This window comes from Physeter macrocephalus, chromosome 8, assembly GCF_002837175.3.
Source record: "Physeter macrocephalus isolate SW-GA chromosome 8, ASM283717v5, whole genome shotgun sequence".
In the NCBI taxonomy this organism is placed as follows: Eukaryota; Metazoa; Chordata; class Mammalia; order Artiodactyla; family Physeteridae; genus Physeter; species Physeter macrocephalus.
The window spans coordinates 145,261,203-145,277,205 of record NC_041221.1 but is presented as its reverse complement, the minus strand read 5'-3'; the positions used below and the strand labels follow the sequence as shown (position 1 = coordinate 145,277,205).

General features: G+C 38.1%; 1 long non-coding RNA gene across 2 annotated transcripts in view; it reads right to left on the bottom strand.

Moving 5' to 3' along the window:
• Window positions 1–4,204: 4,204 nt before the first annotated feature.
• LOC112066187 (uncharacterized) overlaps window positions 4,205–16,003 on the bottom strand; it is a 46,263-nt gene continuing 34,464 nt past the window's right edge. For both annotated transcript variants that reach the window (XR_002892472.3, XR_003681073.2), the window contains exon 6: window positions 4,205–6,579. This is a non-coding gene — a long non-coding RNA (uncharacterized lncRNA). The remainder of the gene's footprint in view (window positions 6,580–16,003) is intronic.

Sequence of the window (16,003 nt, the reverse complement as noted above, 5' to 3'; positions counted from 1 at the left end):
TGTGGAATTCTCTAAATCCATAGATTAATGTGGAAATTGCACTTTAAGGAGATGGGAAATGATCCTAGAAGGATGTATGGTCTATGAAAACAATAAATTGGTGAATATGTAGAAAGAACCAACAGAAAGATTTTTATATAATAGTGGTAGTAACATCTAAATATGAGACTAAAACAGTCTACAGAATGGAAAGGGAATGGAGGAATGACAAACTATTGTTTAAAATTCAATGACTTAAGAATGCACGCTAATTTTCCACAGCAAAGGAAACCATAAACAAGACGAATGGGACGAATTAATCTCCAAAACATACAAGCAGCTCATGCACCTCAATATCAAAAAAACAAACAACCCAATCCAAAAATGGGCAGAAGACCTAACAGACATTTCTCCAAAGAAGATATACAGATTGCCAACAAACACATGAAAGGATGCTCAACATCACTAATCATTAGAGAAATGCAAATCAAAACTGCAATGACGTATTACCTCACACCAGTCAGAATGGCCAACATCAAAAAATCTACAAACAATAAATGCTGGAGAGGGTGTGGAGAAAAGGGAACCCTCTTGCACTGTTGGTGGGAAATGTAAATTGATACAGCCACTATGGAGAACAGCATGGAGGTTCCTTAAAAAACTAAAAATAGAACTACCATATGACCCAGCAATCCCACTACTGGGCATATACCCTGAGAAAACCATAATTCAAAGAGTCATGTACCACATTGTTCATTGCAGCACTATTTACAGTAGCCAGGACATTGAAGCAACCTAAGTGTCCATTGACAGATGAATGGATAAGGAAGAGGTGGAACATATATACAATGGAATATTACTCATCCATAAAAAGAAATGAAATTGAGTTATTTGTAGTGAGGTGGATGGACCTAGAGACTGTCATACAGAGTGAAGTAAGTCAGAAAGAGGAAAACAAATACCATATTCTAACACATATATATGGAATCTAAAACAAAAACAAAAACGTTCTGAAGAACCTAGGGGCAGGACAGGAATAAAGACACAGACGTAGAGAATGGACTTGAGGACACAGGGAAGGGGAAGGGGAAGCTGGGACGAAGTGAGAGAGTGCCATGGACATATATACACTACCAAATGTAAAATAGATAGCTAATGGGAAGCAGCCTCATAGCACAGGGAGATCAGCTCGGTGCTTTGTGTCCATCTAGATGGGTGGGATAGGGAGGGTGGGAGGGAGATGCAAGAGGGAGGAGATATGGAGATGTATGTATATGTATAGCTGATTCACTTTGTTAATACAGCAGAAACTAACACACCATTGTAAAGCAATTATACTCCAATAAAAGATGTTAAAAAAAAAAAAAGAATGCACACTAAGATTTCAAGTGTAACCAGACAAAGATTAGAGAGCATAATTTACAAATCAGAGGGAGAAGTGGAACTAGAACAAAAAATTTCACAATTTGTATGGAAACACAAAAGACCCCGAATAGCCAAAGCAATCTTGAGAACGAAAAATGGAGCTGGAGGAATCAGGCTCCCTGACTTCAGACTATACTACAAGGCTACAGTAATCAAGACAGTATGGTACTGGCACAAAAACAGAAATATAGATCAATGGAACAGGATAGAAAGCCCAGAGATAAACCCACACACATATGGTCACCTTATCTTTGATAAAGGAGGGAAGGATATACAGTGGAGAAAAGACAGCCTCTTCAATAAGTGGTGCTGGGAAAACTGGACAGCTACATGTAAAAGTATGAAATTAGAACACTCCCTAACACCACACACAAGAATAAACTCAAAATGGGTTAAAGACCTAAATGTAAGGCCAGACACTATCAAACTCTTAGAGGAAAACATAGGCAGAACACTCTATGACATCAATCACAGCAAGATCCTTTTTGACCCATCTCCTAGAGAAATGGAAATAAAAACAAAAATAAACAAATGGGACCTAATGAAACTTAAAAGCTTTTGCACAGCAAAGGATACCATAAACAAGACCAAAAGACAACCCTCAGAATGGGAGAAAATATTTGCAAACGAAGCAACTGACAAAGGACTAATATCCAAAATTTATAAGCAACTCTTGCAGCTCAATAACAAAAAAACAAACAACCCAATCCAAAAATGGGCAGAAGAACTAAATAGACATTTCTCCAAAGAAGATATACAGATCGCCAACAAACACATGAAAGAATGCTCAACATCATTAATCATTAGAGAAATGCAAATCAAAACGACAATGAGATATCATCTCACACCGGTCAGATTGGCCATCATCAAAAACTCTAGAAACAATAAATGCTGGAGAGGGTGTGGAGAAAAGGGAACCCTCTTGCACTGCTGGTGGGAATAATGTAAATTGATACAGCCACTATGGAGAACAGTATGGAGACTCAACAGAGACTGGATCTTGACTCATTTAAATTTAAGCACTAGATGAATCCTATGGGAAGCAATACATGTGACTGAATAAAACCTTGTTGTTAATAAATCTGTTAAAATCATAATCCCAGGGCTTCCTTGGTGGTGCAGTGGTTAAGAATCCACCTGCCAATGCAGGGGACACAGGTTTGAGCCCTAGTCCAGAAAGATCCCCCATGCCACGGAGCAACTAAGCCTATGCACCACAACTACTGACTCTGCGCTCTAGAGCCAACGAGCCACAACTACTGAGCCCACGAGCCATGACTACTGAAGCCCGCATGCCTAGCGCCCATGCTCCACAACAAGAGAAGCCACTGCAATGAGAAGCCCGCACACCACAACAAAGAGTAGCCCCTGCTCACCGCAACTAGAGAAAGCCCGTGTGTAGCAATGAAGATCAGGCACAGCCAAAAATAAATAAAATAAATAAATTTATTTTTTTAGAAACTTCAAGAAAAAGATCATAGTCCCGAGTCCACTAGTACAGATTTATTGAATATAAATAACATGCTAGCTTCTGTTTTGAGCTCCAGGGGTATAACAGTGAAGAATACAGATAAAAAAGTCCTGGGCTTCCCTGGTGGTGCAGTGGTTGCGCGTCCGCCTGCCGATGCAGGGGAACCGGGTTCGCGCCCCGGTCTGGGAGGATCCCACATGCCGCGGAGCGGCTGGGCCCGTGAGCCATGGCTGCTGAGCCTGCGCGTCCGGAGCCTGTGCTCCGCAACGGGAGAGGCCGCAGCAGAGGGAGGCCCGCATACCACAAAAAACAAAAAAAACAAAAAAAACAAAAAAAACAAAATAAAAAAAGAAAAAATAAATAAATAAATAAATAATAGTCATCCTGGTTAAAAAAAATAAATAAACTGATGCAATAAAAATAAGGGTGGGGGAAATATTTTAAATGGTACTACTATCAATTAAAACGTAAAATGGTTAAATGGTAAATATGTCAAATATAAAAAAAAAATACTAAAAGGCCAGTGTATTAAACTTACAATTAGTAAGACATGAATGGTCAGATTAGAGTTTTAAAAACTTGAACTTCATGCTATTTACAATAGCCACACCCAAAACATATGACCATAGAAATTTTGAAAATAGAAGAATGGAAAAATATGTCAGTAAAAAACTAACCTAAACCAAATAACTGGTGTGACTATTTTACATTATGAAAATGTTTTAAGATGAAACACATCATTAGGCATAGGGGAGTAAGTACGAAATGACAAAGAATTTAATTCTTTAGGAAGATACATCACTTCCAAACATATATGTACCTAATAAAAGAGCTTTAAAGTTGATAACACACAAAATAATAGAATCACAGAAAGAAACTAAGAAACCCACTGTCAGAATGGAATAGCTAAACATATCTTCCCATTATCGACAAGTCAAGGAGATTAGAACCACACAAGTAATCTTATCTTGAGCTAATATAGATATATAGACATCTGTATCTAGCAGTTAAAGAACACACATTCTTCTCAAGGCTATAAAACACATTTACAAAAATTGATTCTGTACTAACTAGGTCATAAGCTCATCTTCACAAATTTCAAAGAACAGGCATCATTACAGATCATGTTTATTGACCACAACACAATTAGAAGTTAGTAACAAAAAAGGTGACTTTAATCCCTAATATGTTTGCAAATTAAAGGCACGTTTATAAATAACCCATGGGTCAAAGAAGAAATCATGCCAATTGATATATAAATGAATTAATGATTGTGAATAAATCATGTATCAAAAACTTTTTGGTTTTGTATATTTTGATTTATACTTATGGCTTATTATATTAGGATGGAGACTGCAGAATAATAGTGAGTCCAAATAAAGAAGGTAAGAAACATACAACAAAATCATTCCCGATAAAGCAGTGGGAAGGCACTAAGAGTAGATTAAGAAAACAAAGTAAACTAATAAAAATGATTGATTTAGAAAACAAAGGTAAAATGGAGAGAATCAAGAAAGCCAAAAGAGAATTTTAAAAATACATAACTACCAGGGCTTCCTTGGTGGCGCAGTGGTTGAGAATCTGCCTGCCAATGCAGGGGACACGGGTTCGAGCCCTGGTCTGGGAAGATCCCACATGCCGCGGAGCAACTAGGCCCATGAGCCACAATTACTGAGCCTGCGCGTCTGGAGCCTGTGCTCCGCAACAAGAGAGGCCGCGATAGTGAGAGGCCCGCGCGCCGCAATGACCGCGATGAAGAGTGGCCCCGGCTTGCTGCAACTAGAGAAAGCCCTCGCACAGAAACGAAGACCCAACACAGCCATAAATAAATAAATAAATTAATTAATTAAAAAAAATACATAACTACCAATCCAGTATAGATTAAAATATAGTAAGAGAGTACCATCAAATAATTTATATTGATAATTCAACAGCTTAGATGAAATGACTGTTCCTGAGAAAATATAACTTACTAAAATATATCAAGAATAAAACACCTAAATAGTCCTATAACAATAAATGAAACTGCAAAAATAGTTATTATCTTCTCTTATAGGAAACACAAGTACAGCAGTTATATAGGCAATTCTCCAACAATTTCAAAAAGAGTTAATTCCAATCCTTCACAAAATTTCTGAATATGAAAAAGGAGGGAACTACATCTTAATTTATTCTGTGAAGCTAGTTTAACTTGATAACAAAACCAGATGAAGACAGGATAAGAAAGGCACACTAGAGTGTCTTTTTATCCATGAACGTATATATAAGAATTAAAACAACTTATTGGCACAATAAATCCAGCAGTCATTAGATGATTTTTCATTTTGACAAACAGACAAACATAAATGTAACTGGAGTCATACAGGCAGAAGAAAGTAGAGAACAAGGTAGAAGTAATATTTGAAGAGATAATGACTAAGAATTTTCCAAAAACAATGAAAAATATCAAGCCAAAGGTCCATGTCTGGAAAACCTCAGGTAGAATAAATAATGAGCAATATAGACAACAAAAACCCCAAATAACCAACCAAATAAACAACTCCACCCACAAATCTAAACTCATCATTTTTGAACTGCTGACAATGATAAAGAGAAAATCTTGAAGACATCGAGAAAATAAATACATTAAATCAGAGGAATAAAGATAAGAAATACATGTCATAACTGGAAGACAATGGTATGACATCTTTAAAGTTCTGAATCTCAAAACTGTCAACCCAGAATTCTAGTGACGATAAAAATATCTTCAAAGTCAAGGTGTCAGGAGCTCAGCTGAGCTAGAGACAGCTGAGCTGCCAGGTGTTGGGAGTAGCCAGTTAAGACAACAAGGAAAAATGAAAATAACAGACAAGTTTTTAATCACTTACTGTCACAGTATAAGCAAGAGGCTGAACAGGAGAAAGCAATGACTCCACCATTCCATTTTCCCTCAAGGAATGGTGCCTCAGTTAAGGGTTAAGTGGATTAGCACAGATGTGGGGCTTGTCTCACTGCTGAGGGAGCCCTGATCAGAAAGCTCCCGCAATTTCATGGACCTGGAAGCCAGGGGCAGGGAGAGTAGGCTAGACTTGGAAAAGTACTGAGTGCTGAGTCAGTGCGGAGAATGGCTTCAAGATTCCCTCCCTTCTTCCCAACAAAGGGGTTTCGGCAGAAGTGTCGGACGAAGGCTTCTGCCAAGAGCCCCAGTGAAGAGGCCTCCAGAGGCACTTGAACTAGGAATGCAGATATACGTAAGAGCATAGGTGGATGGTGGGGGGAATGGGGGGGCCTGCGTCACTGACTGCAATTCCTTTCAGAGACTGCAATGCACAGGCTGTGCTCCAAGTCTGGTGTGGGGAGGGCAGCCAGATAAAGCTATAAAAAATTAATAAACAGAAACCTCCATTAAATAGAGCTGGGAGACCAGAAAGGGGAGCTCTCACACCCAGCACCACTGCAGAGCCCAAGAGGAAGAAGTCTCCTCTCCTTTCCTGGCAAGGACTCAGCCAAAGAAAAGCCACAGACTCTTTGTTAACTGCAGCCCTCCCAACTTCCTTTTCCCCTTTTCTTCTTTTGCTGTGTGGGGACTTGCATGTGGCTCGCCATGGTTGCAGATCCTGAATTGCAATTCTCTGCTGATCCTGAATAAACCCATCTTTGCTGGAGAAATATCTGGCAGTCTATGTTTCAGGTCCAGAAAGACTTGTAATTGCCTATGGCCAGATCTGAAAAAAAAATCACACATAGGTTTTTAGTCAGAAGCAGGACTACTTGAAAGGTAAAACAAAGACTCTATGAGACAAATAAAAGTTGAGAGAATTCACTACCAGCAGAATGTGCGACAAAAATGTTAAGGACTTTCTTTAGGGAGGAGGAATATTATAGTAGACAGAAACTGCAACACCAAGAGTGAACCGTAATGTAAACTATGGATTTGGAGTGATTATGATGTTCAATGTCCGTTCATCAATTGCAACAAGTGTACCCCTCTGATGGAAATGTTGATAATGGGGGAGGCTGTGCATGTGTGTGGACAGGGGAGTCTATGAGAAATTTCTCTGCCTTCCTTTTCATTCTGCTTCAAATATAAAACTACCTTAAAAAAGTAAAGTCTCACAAAACAAAGAAACAAAAAAACCAAACCACCACTCCTGCCATCATTTATGTTTTCATTAGTCTTGAGCCAGGGAGGCCTTAGGCACCCCTGTACACTGGCTCTCCTGTGTCATGCTTACTGAGCACCAGATGCTGTGTTAGGCAGTTTAGTGACATTCTCATTAGATTCCCATGATAACTTATTAGCTGAGTATTATTTTACAGAAAACAGAAGTTTAGTTCTAGCTAACACAAATTGAGCACTTCTTGTGTGCCAGGCATTGTGCTGTCTACTTTTCACAAATTGTCCTATTTATCCTCACCACCAACCTATGAAGTCATAGGTTCTATTATTTTCCTAATTCACAGTTGAAAAATCTGAAAGATAGAGTGTTTAAGTAATGTGCCCAAGCACATACAAGTAGGAAGCATTGGTGTCAGGATTCCAAAGACCCATGCTCTAAGCACTAGCTACATGGTTGCCTGGAAAATGTGGGAATGACAGCAGAATACAAAGAGAAAACTAAAGCAACACAGAAACATGATAAAAGCAGAAAACTGAGAACTTTTCCACCTGGAAAAAAATAATAAGATTAAATGTGGGAAAACAGTGCTAGTTATCTTCAAATATTTCCAAATTCTGAAGGGGAGAGTTCTCTGTGGTGCCAGAAACCAGAGCTGACTTGGCTCACTGGGGGTATATTTTCATTTAAAGAAGAACTTTAAAAAGTACAAAGTTCCCTAACATCTCAGTGGGCAGCTTCAGTAGGAGGTGTTCTAATGTGCTGGAGTTAACCATAGTGAGTGATACTATAAAGGGGATTCCTGCAAGTCAGGCATGGAAAGGATATGAGGAGTCAGAACTAGGTAAGTTCTTGTTCCCTTAAAACTCTCAGTTTTGATTTCAATACTAACACTACAAATCTTGGTTGGCTAAAAAAGTTGTGAACTTCTGGAGTGACAACCTGGAACCAATGGCAAAGTGCTCCATTTGAAAAAAGAGCCACGCTGCCATCTGGTGATCATAATAATTGTTATTTTTATTCTTTTGTTTTTGAGTGTTTGGAAGAAAATCCATTAATACCCATCAGTAATTAAGGTATAAAAGTTTCCTTAATTGTTGACATTTTTCCTTCAGTGCATTGTCTCTGTAACATTCCCTGCTAAAAAGGTCTATTTTGTTTTTACTTTTAATTTCCATAAGTAATAAAATTTTGCATCTATATCCCTATACAGTTGTCTGATAATTTCTTTGCAGTAATTTCCTAAGAAAGGAGATGCTGCATCAAAGAGTATTGTTTAATTTTTAAACTTCTGACATGCATTTTCCGATTCTTCTCAGAAATATTGTGCCAACATGCCATCATTTAATAAGGGAATGTTCTTCCCTGCACCCTCACCAGTTCTACATAAGATCTTCAAGCTGTTTCTTTGCCTATTTGAGTTTATTTAATTGTATATAGATAGAATTTCCTCTTCTGTAAGTCTGTAGTTTCTGAATACTACTTATGTTTAATATTCAGATACACATTTTGTAAATTTTCTTGGTTTTCTTTTCTGCTGGTCTTTTCACCTGTTCTTTACTTACTGATTTGAAAGAGCTCTTTATAAAATAAAAGAGTAATACTGTATTTTAAAACATTGAATATCCTTACAGGCCAGGCATAGTGCTGCTAAAGCACATATTTGAAAATAGCTCAAATTCTGTAGGGGAGTTTTGTTTTCTTCTCTACCCCATCAACATGCAATCAATTAAAAAAAAATAACTATCTAATATGCACTAGGCATATCACAGTGCTGGTGATATGTCCATGCCTTATCACTCAACCATGCCCTCTTATATAATACAGGAAATATTCGTAGTACCTTTATTAAATTGTGAAACTTTGTAGTGGTTCCAAGAGTCTAAGGGACAAAATTTTTATTGGAATATCAGGACTTCAATTCAGACTCTCAAACAAAAAATATATGTCTATTTTGTGCCAGTTACTGACCACAAAGAAGAGATTTACATAGGTAAATAAAACACTGCCCATCTCATTATGGGCTTACAGTCTAGTGTGTTGAAGTGGGGGGAATCAAGCACGGAAAGCAATAATAATAACTACTATTTATGGTACAAGTAAGAATCAAGTACTATGCTTGTTACTTTTTTTTTTTTTTTTTTTTTTTTTTGGTATGCGGGCCTCCCTCTGTTGTGGCCTCTCCCGTTGCGGAGCACAGGCTCCGGACGCGCAGGCCCGGCTCACGGGCCCAGCCGCTCCGCGGCACGTGGGATCCTCCCAGACGGGGGCGCGAACCCGGTTCCCCTGCATCGGCAGACGGACGCGCAACCACTGCGCCACCAGGGAAGCCCTATGCTTGTTACTTTTGATGCATTATCTCTAATCCTTACCGCAATTCTGAGATGTGATTTTTGTCCCCATTTAAATAATAAAAGGCTGGAGTAAGATTGGTCAAGTTGGACAGTTCAGGTGAAATAGGGTGTTTTTTCCCGGAAGTAGGGAGTTCAACCTGGATACCAGTGGAGGAGGTTTAATGAGGAAAACAGAAAGATATTTAAGCTATGATTTAAATTCTGGCTCCAATAAAGAGTCTGTGTGTGACTATCTCTCTAGGGCAAAATGCTGGGGGGAAGTGAGGGAAAGCACAGAATGGGAGCTTCAGAAATTTTCACTTCAGAAGCCATTAGAGTTGATTTACATCCTTTGTGAAAGGTAATCTCTTTGAGAAAATTTTCCATTTTTTTCTGCCCTGACTTGAGTAAATGAGTCATTAAAAATAATTGGAATTATGGTTAAATAGGGAACAGTAAGCTAAGTTTGCCTCCTCTCATGTGCAAAATACCATCGTTATGACAAAAATTTTTTTTTAATTAATACATCCTTAGAAGGGCTAGAAAAGAGAGAAAATATGTCACAGGGATTACAAAATTCATATGAAGATATTGTGAACTAGTTTGACAATAAATTTGATACCTTAGATGAAATGTATTAATTCCTAGAAAATGTGACTTGCTAAAACCAATTCATGAAAAAATGAAAATCTGAACAAGTTTATCTATTAAAGCAACTAAATGAAACATTAAAAATCATCCCAGGGAATTCCCTGGTGACCCAGTGGTTAGGACTCTGTGCTCTCACTGCAGAGCATGGGTTTTCCATCCCTGGTTGAGAAACTAAGATCCTGCAAGCTGTGGGAGCGTGGCCATCAATCAATCAATAAATCAATTTCTCATTTAAAAAAATAAAAATAAAAATCATCCCATAAAGAAAGCTACAGGTCCAGATGACTTTCATGAGGAATTCTTCTAAGCATTTAAAATGGAAGATACAAAAATCTCCCAAAGAAGTTAATATCTTAATACCATAGTACAATGATCAGAACCGGGAAATTAACATTGGTAACAATATTACTAACTAAACTAAAGCTTTCATTTGCATTTCATCAGTTTTTCCACCAATGCCCTTTTCTACTCTAGGATTCCATCCAGGATCCCACACTCATGATTTCTTTTCCACAGTAGTTTCATGCTAATGAGGCTACAAATAAGGTACATACCCTGCATTTTGCTGAAATCTTTCTTAATTTTATGACACAGAATGTAAATGACACTTTGTAAATGGTCTGTAGGCACTTGAGAAAAAGTTGTATTTGTACTCTGCTGTTGTATTGTGTTGTGGGATGTCCTGTAACCGTCAATTAGGTGAAGTTGGTTGAGAGTCATGTTTAAGTCTACCATGTCCTCACTGATTTTCTTTCTACTTGTTCTATCAATTACTGAGATATTGTTATTGACATTTCTGAGTATATTGTAGATATGTCAGTTTCTTCTTGCAGACCTATCAGTTTTTTGCTTCATGTATTTTGAAACTCTGTTAATTGGCGCACAATTAGGATTGTCTTATCTTCCTGATAAATTGGCCGTTTATCATTTCTACATGGTCCTCTATCCCTGGTAATAGTCTATATTCTGAAATCTAATATGATTGATATTAATATGGCTATTAATATAGCCACTTCCAATTTCTTTGGATTAGTGTTAGCATGCTATATTCTTTACTATCTTTTTACTTTTCAACAACGTTTATTTATATTTTTATTGGGTTTCTTATAGACAACATATTGTTGTGTCTTGTTTTTTTATCCAATTTGACAATCTGACATTTAGTTGGGTCTTTTGGAACATTTATGCTTAATGTTACTACTGATATGTTTGTGTGTAACACCTTTCTATTTGTTTTCTACTCGCCCATCTGTTGTTTGCATTCTCTTTCCTCTTATTATACTTTATTTTTAATTAATTATGTTTTATAATTTTGTTTTACATAATGATGGATTCTTAGATAAATATTTATAGTATACATCTTTAACCACAGACCACCTTCAAGTAATATTAAACTTCATGGCACTTTAAGAACCATAAAATAGGACTTCCCTGGCGGTCCAGAGGTTGAGACTCCACGCTTCCAGTGCAGTGGGTACAGGTTTGATTCCTGGTCAGAGAAACTAAGATCCCACATGCCCTGCAGAGAGGCCAAAAAAAAAAAAAAAACACCCAGAACCATACAATAATACACTTCCATTTATCCTTTCCTTGCCTAAGTACTATTCTTGTCACATATTTTACTTCTGTGTATATCATAAAGTCCACAAATACGTCATTATTTTTGCTTTAAGCAGTCAATCATCTTCTGAAGAGATTTAAATCTTAAAGGGAAAAAGGTCGTATATTTGCCTCTGTATTTATTTTCCATAAATTTCATTCCTTGTACAAATCCGGATTTCCACGTGCTCTAGTCTCCTTGGGATTACAGGCTTTCCTTTAACATTTGTAGTGAAGCTCTGTTGGTAATTAATTCTTTCACCTTTTTTAGGGATGAATAAGTATTTTACCTTTGCTTTTGAAATTTATTTCTGGTGGGTAGATTGTAGATTGACAGTTAAAAATTTTTTAAAAATACTTTAAAGAAGTTACCCTTACTCTCTTCTGACTTGCATTTTTTCCACTAACAAGTCTGCTGTAATTCTTATTCTTATTACAGAATAAGAATAGTGTATCTTTTTTCTCTTTCTGGTTTTTAGATTTTTCCTTTATCACTAGATTTCAGTAATTTGATTATTGTATGACTTTGTGCAGTTTTCTTCATGATTCTTATGCTTTGGGTTCACTGAGCTTCTTAGATCTATGAGTGTTCACTATTTATCAAATTTGGGAAATTTTCAGCCAGTATTCTTTCAAAAAAATTTTAGCTACCTCAATGCAATGCACAACAGTTAATCTAGAAGTAGAGTCAAAGATGGATGGGTAACGCTCATGATTACAATGCATTTACTTTGCACACAAGTCATATCACTCAGACTGATGCAACAACACGTGATTCATTACTGTGAACTGCAAATCATGATTGCCAACATCAGTTATCAGGGGAAAAAACAGTGACAGTGATTAAAGAAGGCAGATAATCTATGCTGTATTCATTTGATATTAAAAAGAGTGTTGCTTTCAGGGACTTCCCTGGTGGCACAGTGGTTAAGAATCTGCCTGCCAATGCAGGGGACACGGGTTTGAGCCCTGGTCCAGGAAGATCCCACATGCTGCGGAGCAACTAAGCCTGTGTGCCACAACTACTGAAGCCTGTGCGCCTAGAGCCCGTGCTCCGCAATGAGAAGCCACCGCAATGACAAGCCCGCGCACCGCAAAGAAGAGTAGCCCCCCGCTCACCGCAACTAGGGAAAGCCCCCGTGCAGCAACGAAGACCCAACGCAGCCAAAAATAAATAAATAAATAAAGCTAATAAGAAGCAAGTAATAAACAAAATTAAAAAAAAAAAAGTGTTGCTTTCAGACCTAGTTTTTGGGCTGCTGCACTGGTTTTACAGTTTTCCTCCAAACTTCTGTACCCATTATAGAAAACTGGAGATTTTTGCATAATGAAAAGGGGTTTCCTGGGACACATGAATTTCATTACTAAAACCAGGCTAGTCCCAGACAAACTGGGATGACTTATTACCCTAGGGCCAACTTCCTTGAAGCCTGACTGGAGAGCGCCAAACCTGCCAAAGCATGTTTTCACCCACCTCCCCAAAAGAGAGCTGATTCAGCTAAGGAGAGCACTTGGATATGGATGGCAGGAATCGGAGCCTCACAGGCAAAGGAGGAGCTCAGTAAAAGAACCCAGTAGGGGAAAGAGAGAGAGAAGCACCTGTATTAAAAATTGGAATCAAGGTAGGGGTTTCCACTGTGATTCTGAAAATCAACTACATGATGGACCTTTCAGTGGAATTTATTACTGCAATGATGGAAACCTGACAATATCAGTTCTGTTCCCCAGTAGGTGTGGAGCCTTCACATACTTCTAGCAAAAAAAAAAAAAAAAAAAAAAAAGGTAAAAATAAATAATTTTAAAAGAAAAGAAAAGAATCCATATTCTTCAACAAGTGAGAGACAGGATTCGAATGGACAGATCCGAAAGTATCCAGAAGTTTGAGCCGTATTTCCACTCATGCCAGACATATATACTGTTATGGGTAATCAGACTATGCAATGTGAAAAAAGAGAGGGCAAAGACTATAACAAAAATAGTCTGCCAAAATTTACTGTTTCAGATAAGCCAAAACCTGGTAGAAACTCAATGTACTGAAATGTCTGTAGTTTTACTTTAGTTAAAAATAAGCATATTACAAATTGATGGCTAGTGGGAAGCTGCTGCATAGCACAGGGAGATCAGCTCGGTGCTTTGTGACCACCTAGAGGGGTGGGATAGGGAGGATGGGAGGGAGGCTCAAGAGGGAGGGGATATGGGGATATATGTATGCATATAGCTGATTCACTTTGTTGTACAGCAGAAACTAACAGAACATTGTAAAGCAATTATACTCCAATAAAGATGTATAAAAAATAAGCATATTACAGAGATTGATGAAGAGTAAAAAGATGGAGTTATTGATTTTCAGACCAAGGTCAACTGTTAGGAAGACATTTCTAGTAGACCATGGAAGTTCAGAAGACATAGAGAATGGAGAGACAGAAAAAAAAACTTGGCACCCAAGTATGAGTAATTACTAGCTCTCTGCTACTACAATTAGCAAAGTGAAGCATACTGTGAATTCCTGGAAGTGGTCTCAGTAAGCTCCATAGAGAAATTTATTTTGACAATCTCTTGCAAGTTATGAGACTGTGAATCTAGGCATCAAAATGGTAACATTGCTCATGGCAAACAGATGATTAGATCATAAATTACATGTGATGTGTATTCAACTGAATATGAGGTTAAAGGGAAAACTGGCTCTTTCACACTGACCCGGCTGTGGATGAGAGGAAGTGAGAGGAAGGAAGGAAGCGAGGGAGGGGGAAAATGTTTTAAAAATTGTTCAACATGGTTTATATGAGATAGGCTATGAAAACAACGCTTTTGAATAATCTAAAATACGAAGGCCATATAGAAAAATGTAGAGAAAAAGCTGGGAGTGAAGAAACTTTCCAAGTGTCAATTCTGAAGTAGCAAAAAAGGTTGGACAATTTTGGAGATGTGTTGGATAAAAGGAGAGGCTTGGGGAGGGGGTAATAAGTGCTCTAATCCAACTGGAGCTCTCTAAGCCCATCCAGCCTTGGGGCCAGGCAAGCCCACTCCATGAAAGATGTTCATGTCCTCCAAAACTGAAGAAAAAGAACTAGGGCAAAGCCAGAGAGAGGTTTGCCCCAAACTACCCAGAAATCAAACTTCGGAAAGATGCAACAGAAACTATGCTTTGGGTAAAAGGATCAGTCTCAGAACAACTATTACAACTTTTAAAGCGTTTTGAGTCTTTCATTATATTGCAGAACTTTTTCTCTCCCTATAGAAATAAGTGTGATAGGAAAATCACATGGCTATTTACCCCATCACTATTCTAAAGTATGTGTTTTGCTTAATATGAATTATTTGGCCAAACTGGACAAATTAAATATACGAAGTCTTCCTCAATGGATGATAAGTGCCAATGCTAAGCCATGTTCTCCTGGATGACTGTTGAGGATGACTTCACCTATTTTCTAGCTGTCACTCTGGGTAACCAAGTCAGCACTGTGAAGTGCAAGGGTCCATAGCAGGTATATTAGATTGAGGAGGATGTGGGATTAGGACAATGCAGCAGCATTTTGAGCATAGATTTACTTAGATCATGGAAAGAAGAAAGTCCCAACTGGCAGCTGTAGTTGAACACAAATATTACCAACATTGTATTTCAACTCAAAATTGCCCTTGCCTGAGACAGACACCATGGCAGAGAAGGGACTGCAAGACTGGAAGTTGGGTGTTCAGAATCCCCATCTCAGTTCTGTTACTAGGACTAAATTGGTCCCTGAATGCCTTTAGACTTCAGTTTTCTCACATGGAAAATGAGGGATTGGGTTCAATATGTAATTCAACACAACATTAATCAAGTGCTTCCTATGTTTCAGGAATTTTACTGGAAGAATAAATTGTTAGGATTCTTACCATTTGGGGGCTCCTGTTACAATTTTATGATTCTGTAACAAGAAAACGGACTGTTGTTTACACCTTTATTTAGTGTCTGGGTGGAGAAACTGCAAATCCAGTTCTGCATCCATGCTAACATTCTTTGGTTTCCATGCTAGGGATGCCAAATGTAGAGGAAGTGGTCCAGGATGGGAAAAGGCGATGTCATGTGAAACAACTGGACCAAATCATGAGAGAGGAAGCAGGCCCCTCTTGAGATAAGGGGTCTTTTGCCCTTCCTCATCCACCCCTTACCCTCTCAGCGTTCTCAGGTGATCTTTCCTGGTGGGTCTGCTCAAGCAAAGGAGAAGGCAGGGACCCAGAAAGGAGGTCAGAGTCTGTGGAGAACTGTGGCTCAGCAGAACATCTATTAAATGATGTTTGGTTTGCAGCTGATCCACCATTCTCCTTAAAGAGGGATCCTCACCTTATGTCTGATTAACTGATATGCATGGAAAGTGTAACTAGGAAAAAATTATTGACTCTCTTTTTCCTAAAATTTTTTTTCAGAGTATTATACATTCTTTTTTTTTTTTTTTTTTTTTTTTTTTTTT